Source organism: Elephas maximus, chromosome 1 (genome assembly GCF_024166365.1).
Source record: "Elephas maximus indicus isolate mEleMax1 chromosome 1, mEleMax1 primary haplotype, whole genome shotgun sequence".
Classification (NCBI taxonomy): domain Eukaryota; kingdom Metazoa; phylum Chordata; class Mammalia; order Proboscidea; family Elephantidae; genus Elephas; species Elephas maximus.
In genome coordinates this window covers 83,944,164-83,955,681 of record NC_064819.1, presented here as the reverse complement: position 1 = coordinate 83,955,681, position 11,518 = coordinate 83,944,164, and positions in this window count along the sequence as shown.

The following is an 11,518-nucleotide window of genomic DNA, read 5'->3' as shown; positions in this document are numbered from 1 at the left end:
AGGCTCTATAGGGGCAATTGTATCGTGTCTTATGGGGAAAACCCTATGAGGCAGTTCTACCCTGCCCTACAGAGTCGCTAAGAGTTGGGGTCGACTTAAAAGAAATGCCTTTTGGTTACACTTGTGATTCTTTTCTGCTTTGATGTTATGTATGGGGGGGTGGGGGAGAAGGGATGGTTTTAATTGCAAGAAGTGTTTAAAGTCCTGTAGAAAAAGAATCTCTATACCGTATGAGTGTACAAATGTGGGTGTGGTGTATGCAGGAAAAATTTTGTGATAAAAAAACTTGGGTTTGAATCTTGAGTCCACTCCATTATTAAACTGCTGGAAAAAGGAAATTTGTTGAACATCACTGAACTTTTAAACAATTTTAAGAATATCTTGAATTTTCTTGCTGATAACAACCCTACAGCCTTAAACCCCTGTTTGAAATTTCCAAATCTCAAATAATTTCTGTTTAAGGAAAGAACAAAAATAAACATTTCTATATGGAAAATTCTGCTGAACATTTAAGAAGGAACCTAGAATTCTGAACAATGAGAGCAAGTGGCAGTGAAGTCATCAGGACTCATGTATGAACATTCCCTATTTCCCACTCTAACATCAACCTGTTTCTTGACATTCTTTATCGGGGATAACAGGTAATGTGTGTGTGTGTTTGCCGTTTTGATTTTTTTTTCTTCTTCTTCTTTGCAAAATTTTGGTTTGACAGTATCTGTTTTCCCTGGAAACTCCTGGACACTGTCAGGAGAAAATAACCTACAGTCCTTCAAACTCAGAGCTGCATCAAGTTGCAAAAGGAAATTTGGTACAAAATGAGAAGCAACATTAGGATAGGGATACTGAGTGTACAGAAACTGGGTGATGGATAGTTTATCCTTTAGGTCATACAGCTCATCTCAGTTCAGATGCTTGCATTTTATTTCTTTAAGAAATACTTGATTAGACAAAGAGTATCATATTTTATGGCCTAAATAAACAAGGATTCCTTTACATTCTATTGAGGTGCAGGACATAGGGCAATTACCAAAATGTAATTAGCTTCCATTCAATATCTTAAAAATGAGGCCAATGAGTACTATGTAAAAACAGATGCTGTAAAGATTGAAGGGGATCATTCGTGTGACCACATTTCCATGTCCATGGGTGATATGAAACACGAATTTTGGCAGGTCCTACTCCATCCTCTGAGCCTAGTGGTTCTCCCAGGACAACACCTACTCTGGTACCATCTTCTCTAGCCAGTGCTGACCAGTAGAAATAGAATGCAAGCCATAAATGAAAGACACTTATGCAATTTGCGATTTTCCAGGAGCCAAATTAAACAAGTAAAAATAAGCATGTGGATTTAATTTTAACAATATAGTTTATTAACCTGATGTATCCAGAACGTTATCAAGCAATCGATTAAAAGTTATGACTTTTGGTTTCTAGTCTGGTATGTAAAGAACTTGGAAAGAATCTCTCCCATGGTCAAAACAAGAAAAAAGTTGCAAAATTAACAGCTCTTAGTCTTTAGTACATACATCAGAGAATTAAGATCACAGGGCAAACCATCAACTTGAAAACTGGAAACAAACAGGCTGATACAGAGACTCACTGCTCACCAGGAGCAGAAACGGACACTGCAGCTGGAACCAGCACTGATTAGAATGATTTCTTCTGGAGACTGAGAGTGCAGTGGCTTAAGAGGAAAAAAACTTCTGAAGGCCCTTCACACTTTAGTGAGTTTTACCATGAGGAGCAGAGCCACATTCTCATCGTAACTTTCAGAGAAAAGTCCGCCAGTTCTTGCTGCAAAGAAAGGGAGGACAGAAAAGGAGCTGATTTCCAACAGTGCTCAGGTGGCATAGTGGTTAAGGGCTATAACTGCTAGTCAAAGGGTGGGCAGTTCAATCCACCGGGCGCTTCTTGGAAACTCTATGGGGCAGTTTTACTCTGTTCTTTAGGGTCGCTATGATGGTTTTTGGTTTGCTATTCTTAAAATGGCCTGCCCTCAAGGGAAACTACTTTATCAGATCCTAACCATCAAGGATTTTATCATATCTAACTTGCGTAGGAAAACCTTGGTGGCATAGTGGCTAAGAACTAGGGCCGCTAACCAAACAGTCCGCAGTTGGAATGCGCCAGGCCCTCCTTGGAAACTCTATCGGTCAGTTCTACTCTGTCCTATAGGGCCAGTATGAGTCCGAATCGAATCCACGCCACTGGGTTTGGCGAAAAAAGGGATACACCCAACCACAGCCCACTCTAGCCTTTCACGTGGAGGAAGGGAAATATCACCTAAGCCCCCTCTAGCCTTGGAGGTGGAGGAGAGTTTTGTAAATGAAAAGGTTAAACAATACTTTGAAAAAAAAATACTTTGAAAGTATATCTAAAAATCACGACCCGAAGCCGCAGAAATAGCTCAGTTGAGAGAGCCTTAGCCTAAAGATGTAAAGGTCCCTGGCAACTGCGAGTTTCAGCAGTTTTGTTTTCGTTTACACAATTATCATCCTTTTATTAATATAAGAATTGTATCCCAAGGCTTTAGGATTGTAATAGAACTACGTGTAGATAACGTTTAACAAGAAGCTCTCTTAATGGGGGATGTAGCACAGTGGTAGAGCGCACGGTGTGCGTGTATGAGGCCTTGGGTTCGATCCCTGGCATCTCCAGATTCTTTCTCTGCTGCAAAGCGATTTGAACCCACTCTTTAAGGTATGGAGCCCCGGGATAGAACAGTAGTTAAGTACTAGGCTACTAAGCAGAAGGCCACCAGCAGGTTCTTGGAACCACTATGGGGGCAGTTCTGTCGTGTCCTATATAGTCTTGCTATCAGTCGGAATCCCCTGGACAGCAACCTTTTTTTTTTTTTTTTTTTAAGGCATACAGATTTAGTTCTCTTAATATTTTCCATACCATTCCTGCACACATAGAAAGTAAAAACATAACCCGGCGGAGTGCCTTGAATGCTTGTCCATTCATAGGCTGTGAGTCTCTACATCCCCTAAGGTGACTGTGACAACGGAAAGAAGACGTTCAGAAAGAGGAGAAAGGAAGAACCGGATTCCAACGGAATCGCTTGAATTACCCGAATCAAAAGCGTGCACATGAACAGGTCATTCCTTGGCTCCCATTCCTACTATTATTCAAGAGACAGAAAGACAGAAAAAGAGGTGCAGGAAGTTCCTTCGCGCACAGTTTTCTTTACTGCCTTGCGTTTTCTGCGCCAAAGGGCCGGTCGAAAGCAGAGAATCTCATCCTATGTCCACCGAAGTCTTTACTGGAGCTCGGTCAAAACTGAGAGATAGGCGACTGCCGATCCCGAGTCTTTTTAGAGAAGTTTGAGTGGCTTGGACGCTGGAAAAGGGAACGAAGACTGTAAAGAAATTAGAAGCCTTCCGAAAAAGAAAGTAGAAGAAATAGGCAGAATCAACACATTCCTAATTGATATTCCACAATATTAGTTTTTCTTTATTTCCACACTCACTGCATTTTCCTCCTTATTTTAAGCCTTTAAGTGAAAACATTTACTGGAAACTTCAGATATCATCAGAAGGAAGTAGACCCATGTGAAGAAGCAGGGAAAGTTTTTCTGTCAAAAAGGAAAATAGATCCAGGTAGTTTATGACTTAGGTCTTATTTGAGTTGCAACAAACCGCACTTACCGCCCACCCTTTTTTGTACATCTAATTTTTTTTTTTATCTTTAGTGATATGACCTACATCCAGTGTTGCTTATGTTATCATTCACATATCAACCCTGCAAGATAAATAAAGATCAAATTCATAAAAATATAGACAATAAAAGGTAATGTTAATGTAAACCAAAAAAAAGAGAGTGAGAGAGAGCTAATCAAACTACTCAAGAATTGACTTGGGACACCAATGTCATTGGGAGACTACTACAAAAAAAAAGGTGGAGAGATCACAGGTGGTGGTGTAGTGGTTAAGACCTGTGACAAAAAGACCGGCAGTTCGAATCCTGCAGGCTACCTTTGTTACTTCAAGGTCAATCTGATCACATTTGTTTTATATGACCAGGAAGACTCTAGGGATTTCTGGTCCACTGATTCCACCTTTTGAAGATTTCTTATGCTTAATGGTTTCAAAACTGTCTCTAACACTGTATGTATTTCCTTGAATCAAAGGTCTTTGGGAAGACAGAACTAGATGTTTGTTGGCAGCCCTTCAGTCTGACCCTCTATTAAGCTGGGATGCCCTTACTTCTCGATTTTCTTCTGCAACACAAATATTCATAGAAGGTAGTCAGGGGTGAGACTGGCTTCTAACTTTAACTGGCCACATGTTGGCTCTGTTCCTAAGGTCAAAGATTTATGTTTTAGGATGCATTTTATGGACAGAGGCAATGAGGTCATGCTGGGTACTTGCTTTTTTTTTTTTTTTTTTTTTTCCTGTTATCCACTTGTTCTTTCTAGGCCCTTTAAGCAAACAGTAGCATGTTTGCCACAGTGGACACTGCACAGGGGAGCAAGGAGTGAGGAGAAATTAGGGTGCTGTGAGCAGAATTCCAAATTCAAAGCCAACCCTAGATCCACTGAATCTGTGGTTCAAGCCCTGGAAGTGATACAGATGTCAAAACTTCAGAAGCACTGCTGTGTACATTGCAGAAGGAAATGCTAAGGGCCAGGTGTGTGCTGAGAAGGAAGAGTGGCTCCTGGGGTTTCCTGTCCTTTCTCAAGCTATGGCTGTATTTGTCCTACATGGAGAGTTTCTCATGTTTTCAAGACCTCCAATAGTTTAGGTGACTTTGGAAGTCACACAAAAGAGCCCTTATTTTTTCTGGATGAATTCAGAATAGAAGCAAACTGATGCTCTCTAGTCAAAATACCGGAAGTTCAGTCAAGCTATTTGGGTGTCTGTTATGGATTAAATCCTGTCCCACCCAATATGTGTTGTAAATCCTAACCTCTATGCCTGTGCTTACAATCATATGTGGAAATCGGTAGTCTTTGTTATGTTCATGAGGCAGGATTAGTGTTGGGTATTTCTGGAGTCAACCATTTACAAGATATAAATGGAGCAATTAAGCCAGCACAGATGGGTTAAGATAGATGCCATGCCACAAGGAAATCTCCAAGGAACCAGGGAACAAAAGTTGAAGAGAAAAGGAACTTTCCCCAGAGCTGACACAGAGAGGAAGCCATCCTCTAGAGCTAGTGTCCTGAATTCAAACTTATATAGCCTCTGTTAATTAATAGTGTTCACTTGTTGTATTTCTGTTATAGCAGCACTAGATAAGTAAGACACTGTAGTGGTCCTCAGTTTGAAATTCAAGCTAAAAATCCTCCAAGTTCCAAAACAGAGACTGTAATCTTTACCTCTGTCCTCACAGAAAAATTTGGAAGTCTGGACCCTGGTGCCTCTCCAGATGCCACCTTTTGATTAGGCCAGTCTTCTGGCCTAGGACCAAGTTGTTAAACCTATTACATAAAGGAAGTGTGATGTAATATGTTCTAGGTATTTGGCAGGCTTGTGATCTGAAAGAGACTGCTTTGTGGCTAACAGACCATTCCTCTTCCTCCCTGGGGGAAATTGTGCCACTGCCCACTTTTCGTCTTTGTGCTCCCATGTGCATTCTTCTGTCCTAAGCCACTGCTTTATTTCTGTTGGACTCTTGTAAGAGACTTTTACTGAACGGCAACTTCGGCTTTCCCAGTTATTCACTCTTCCAGAAACCAGATGTAAGCAGTATCAAAGTCCACTGTAAAAGTATGGGTGACCTTTGTTCTACGGTAGAAACACCACAAAGTTTAGTAAAGCAAAAAGAAAGTTTTATTTGGCATGTATACAAAGACACAAACGTAGAAAATGGACAAGCATGCCACCAGAGCCATGTCTGTCCAGTCTAAAGAATATTATAGAATGAACAAAAGCAGACAAGCATGCTGCCACAGCTGTGCCTGTTCCAGTCCAAGGAATGTTCCACAATGACCAGTATATATTAACAGTACAAAATGGGCAAAAGCAAAAATTCTTCCACACTTTGAAGTGATTGAACCAATCCTGCTCCAACAGATTCTTCATGACAATCACTTCTACATGCTGCCTGGAGAGCTTTTAAATCATTCAAAAGACTTCCAGCCTTTTTTGCACTAAATGAAGGCTAAATCAGAACCATGTGCACCTGTTTTTACTTACCTACGAAGTCAACTTAAAGACACCTTCAGGGAGAGATCTGTTTATAAACCAGGCATGACCTGTATTCATATTTTTCAAACCACTTGCCAATTTGAGTTTTAATAACTATATTTAGACCATTTATATTCAATGTAATTGTTGATTAGTCCAGAGCTTACATCTGGCATTTTATTTTTCTTTTCTGTTTCTACTTTCTCTCTTTTTTATTTCTTTTTTGCTGTCTTTCTGTGGATTACTTGAACTTCTTAAAAATTCAAGTGAATACATAGAGCTTTCAAGTGTATCTCTTTGCATAGATTTTTTAGTGGTAAAACAACATGTGTGTATATACACACACATATGTAAGTATGCATGTATATATAAATCACAGTGTGTCATCATATTACCTGTTCAGATTAAGTGTAGCAACCTGTCTTAGGCTGGGTTCTCTAGACAAGCAAGACCTGTCAAGTGTATAAAATAAATATAGACAGAGAAAGAAAGAGAGAGAGCTATATCAAGGAGATGGCTGACTTGGCTGTAGAGGATGGAATGTCCTAAGCCTCTGGGTAAGGCTGGAGACTTCTCTTGATTCAAGTAGCCATAGGCTGGCAAACGCAATATTGGCAGTTCACACAGCAGGGCTCTTGCTCACAGGCTTTGACGTCTGACAAATCCCAAGTTCAGTAGGCAAGACAGCAGGTAAGCTGCTAAATCAAGTCTGAAGAACCAGAAGCCAGCTGTAGATTCCAGAGCAAGCAAAAGCTTCAGATCCTTGCCAAAGGGTGGACCTATGCTGGATGCAGGCCACACCCCGGAGGACATTCTCTTTCACCTGATTGGCTACTCACGCCAGATTCCATTGTGGAGGTGATCCGGTATCAAATCTCATCATGGAAGTGATCACATCATGATACAACTGCCAAACTACATCAAAACTGTGAAACCACTGAGAATCATGGCCCATCCAAGTTGACACACAACCTTAATGATCACACAACCTTACTTCCCTTTTTTTTGGGTGGTGGTTTAATCTTCTGCAATTCCATGCTTGCTTTTCTTAATGATGCAACCTGTTTACCATCAGTGAGTCACTCCTTCTTTTCATTTTCTTTCTAATCCCACTCCTCTTCCTTCTCCTTCTTCTCTTCCTTTTTTACGCCTTATTCACTGTTTGTTGCTCATATGCAAAGGAAAAGGATAATTATCTTGATGAAGTTTGTACATTAGGACATCCATCCATAATATGACCTAAACCTGGAAAAAATACTTTACAGGTGATCCAGGGGCAAAAAGGAAGTTTTGGGGTGAAGAAAAGACTAAGGTTTCTGGAAAGAAAAGATGGCATGGGACATAGGAAAAGGCTATTGTTTATTTCTTCCAAATAATTTGGCCCGTCCAAGAAACGAAGACTATGTGAAAACTGGGAGAGTATATAATTGCTTTTCACGAGGAATCTGTGGATTTCTCATCTTTTCTACCTTATGAATATATGAGGCATAGTTGGTGGTGGATCACACCAAATCATTTTGGATTGGTTTGTGTGTCAATCCACAAGGAAGTTAGAGAAAAAGTCTAAGCAAAATACCCGGGAAGTTAGCATTTCGATGACACAAGCATCCCTCCAAGCTATTTTGGGTCTCTTCTCCCTACTTGAAGAAGCTTGGAAGTCTCCAAACTGCACTTCAGACATCGGGGCCAACAGACTTGGCCCACCTGCATAACAGGTGACTCTTCTACTTGTTGGTAGAGGATCAACTTGTTAAAACTGATGTTATGAATGGCTGATAATAAAATATTTTCCTGATGTTAAAAGCTGGTGTCTTTGACAAGGGGACCTCCTGTTTGAGCTTGCAAAGTTTTCTCCCTTGAGCAGCACCATTTTATCTTTGAGACAGAAAAGGTCTGAACATACCAACCTATGGCGTTCCCTCTCAGGCTATCATCTGCACTCCTTTATTGCAGAGTGTAGTTCCTGGCTTGTATTTCTCCACCCTTGCCTGTCATTATTCTCAGTGACTTAGACCAGTGAGCCCTTGAAGAAATATGTGACTTCTGATCATCTCACAATCTCACAGTTTATTAATTCTAAATAATTATTTTCTTAGCTTTCAGGTGATATTTGATTTCTTTTTCGAAGGTTGTTAAATTTCCTTCCAATTGCAAAGTTAAAAATTTGAAAACAGAAACTGAATGTGCCCTAGCAACTCTTTCACTTTCAGGTTCGGGATACTTCTTTAGTGTATTGGTCACATGGCCTGATGTATAGACTTCTGATTCCAGATCAGAAGATCGAAGTTTCCAGTCCATATTTGGTCCTTTGTTTATTGTTAGGCAAGAAGTGGAAGCTTCTTGAATTGACTTCCAGTGGTTGGTTGTACACTTGTTGCTGGAGGGGTGGGGTAGAGTTTGGGGTGTGTCTCTTCTCACAGGTCAATAAACAAACGAAAAACTCAAATGAAAACGTTTGCCATTGAGGTTGAGTCGGTTCCATAAAGATTAAACCTGTTGCGGTCCAGTGCATTCCCACTCATAGTGACCCTAGAGGACAGAGTAGAACTGCCCCATAGGGTTTCTAAGGCTGAAAGTCTTTATGGAAGCCAATTGCCCCATCCTTTTCCAACAGAATGGCTGGTGGGTTCCACCACAAAGCGCTTAAACACTGCATCACCATGGCTTCTCAAAGATCAGTAGTTAACATTAAAGAGTTTTCAAAACCAAAAGTGGGCCGAGTCTCAAGAAGATAGTGAGCAAACCTATGTACCCACTAATTGTTATCCTACTAGATTTGGTCAATAATTTGCATTATGTCACTTGCAGTAACCACTAAAACTACTGTATAAAGAGTTGTTATGACCATTAGAGTGACCCTGGTTTTCCCGACTCACACAGTCTTGCTCTAGGGCTGGTAAGATGGTGGCCAAGAAAAAGATGTGAGGAGCAGAAGAGCCCACCATAAGAGATGGAAAAATTTTCTCTGAAGAACGCTAGGTTTCAAATGGCTTCTAAGGAAAAGTTAGAAATACGTGTGTGCGTGGTGGTGATGTGCTTATTAAGCCTGAGCCTGCCCTTGAAATCTGGACCCTCACACAAAGTCAGTTGTGCATCTACTGGGCTATCCTAGCTCAGGGATTCAACTTTTCCTGACAATTACTGTCAACCACTCCCCGGTGAAAACCCTGGTGGCTTAGTGTTTAAGAGCTAAGGCTGCTAACAAAAAGGTCAGCGGTTTGAATTCATCGGCTGCTTTTTGGCAGCTCTATGTTGCAGTTCTACTTTGTCCTATATGGTGGCTATGAGTCGGAATCGACTAGAGAGCAACATGTTTGGTTTTCTGGTTTTATCCTTTAACCATTCTTTCTGTTATTTGCCTTGCTTTGTACACAAAATGCACTAATATTTGAGAAACTCGAGGCCAAATCTTCAGAGAGATCCCCCTTTTACATTCAACTTTGCTCCCTACCACCACCAATGGAATTTCTGTCAGTTCTCTCAGAAGTCCCTAGGATCGGAGCTTTTTAACTGCAAACAAAACAACCTCTTCTGTGCCCTCCAAAGTGTGCAGTTTGTCTAACCTGTGTCTGGAAGACCAGTTCTGAACTCTCATAGCCAGAGTTTCGGATGAAAGGAGCTGGAGTTTTCTGCAGAATATATGATCTCAGCCCACATTCCTTAGAGAGAGCCTTCTTAAAAAAAAATTTTTTTTTTTTTTTTTTTTTTTTTTACTACCTGTGAAATTAAAGGAAGCACAAGAGTGAGGGAGAGCTCAGGAATGTTCTGTCTCTTTGGTGGTCCAGAATCCTTTGCATCCACGGAGATCCAGGTCCAAGCCCTCTTCCACCCACTTCTCTTCTTTTTTCTTATCTGTGCAGCAGCCATCTATGTTCGTTCCCAGCATCTGCAGCCTCCCTTTCTTCATCAGTGGACTCATCACTCTGCCCTCCTACCCATCTTTCCCCTCCCACTTTCTTTGTGTCTACTGCCCCTCTTTCTGGGTGAAGTTTCCCCAGGTTCCTTATTCCCCATTCAGTTTCTAGGCCTGTGATTCCCAAGCCTACTTGATGGTAAGAATTACTTGGGGATAATTCTAAACTATATAAATTTATGCCCCACCTTATTTCAATCCAGTCACGAACTGGGAAGTGGACCTAGGAATCCACATTTTTTGATGTTCTCAGGCTATTATTCTCAGGCTTTGGTGCCACTGAAATCCACCCTATAGCATATATGACTGTTACGTCTTTGTGTAGGAGGAGAATTAGTGTTATTATATTACCTTTTAATATCTTTCTGCCCCTGGCTTTACAGTTCTGAAGGCTCGTAGTGCAAATATAAGGTGTCAAAAAACTTATTGCCATCAAGTTGATTCTGACTCATAGTTGACTCATAATGACCCTATAGGACAGAGTAGAACTGCCCCATAGTGCTTCCAAGGCTGTAATCCTTACAGAGGGAACCTTGATGGCACAGTGTTTAAGACTTTGGCGGCTTGATGGAACCTACTAGCAGCTCAGCTAGAGAAAGATGTGGCAGTTTGCTTCCATAAATACTTCAAGGCTTGGAAACCCTGTGGGGCAGTCCTACTCTCTCTTATAGGGTCACTGTGAGTCAGAATCGACTTGACTCCAATAGGGGGTTTAATCTTTATGGGAGCAGACTGACACATCTTTCTGACCGCACTGGCTGCTTGGTTCCAACCACTGACCTTCTGGTTAGAAGCTGAGCACTTCACAACTGTGACAGCAGGCTCTAGGGGAAGATCCTTCTTAATTTCTTCCAAGTTCTGGTAAACCCATGTGTCCCTTGGTTTATACCTGTAGCATAACTCCATAGCCATCTTTCCTCTGTGTGTGTCTCTGTCTTTTCCCCTCTTTTACAAGGACGCCACTCAGATGGGATTAGGACCCACACTAATCCAATATGAAGTCATGTCAAGTTAGCTGATCACATTCCAAACAACCTATTTCCAAACAAGATCACATTCACAGATACTGGGAGTTAGGGCTTCAACATCTCTTTTGGGAGAGGGGACACAGTTAAATCCATAACACAGCTGTATGTATATACCATAGATTATTCGAAGAGTTCCCAATTCATGGACATGTGGTATATTTTTAGACTTTTTCTATTATAAAATTTAAAAGATTAGCCATGGTCTTATTTTATTTTGCATTTTTACCTATGTGTGTTTGGAAGTGATTGCTAAAAAAAGTCTTGCAGATGTGAGGATAAATGCAAATATTGGTAGCTGCGTAAGTTTTGAATCTGTGTATATCATATAGTAGAAGCTCAATGAACATATGTTGGAGAAAAGGAACTGGCATAATTTAATGCAAAAACTTACATGAAAAGTTACTTAGGCCTATCACTTTTCTTTTTGGAGTGAGAATTCTGCA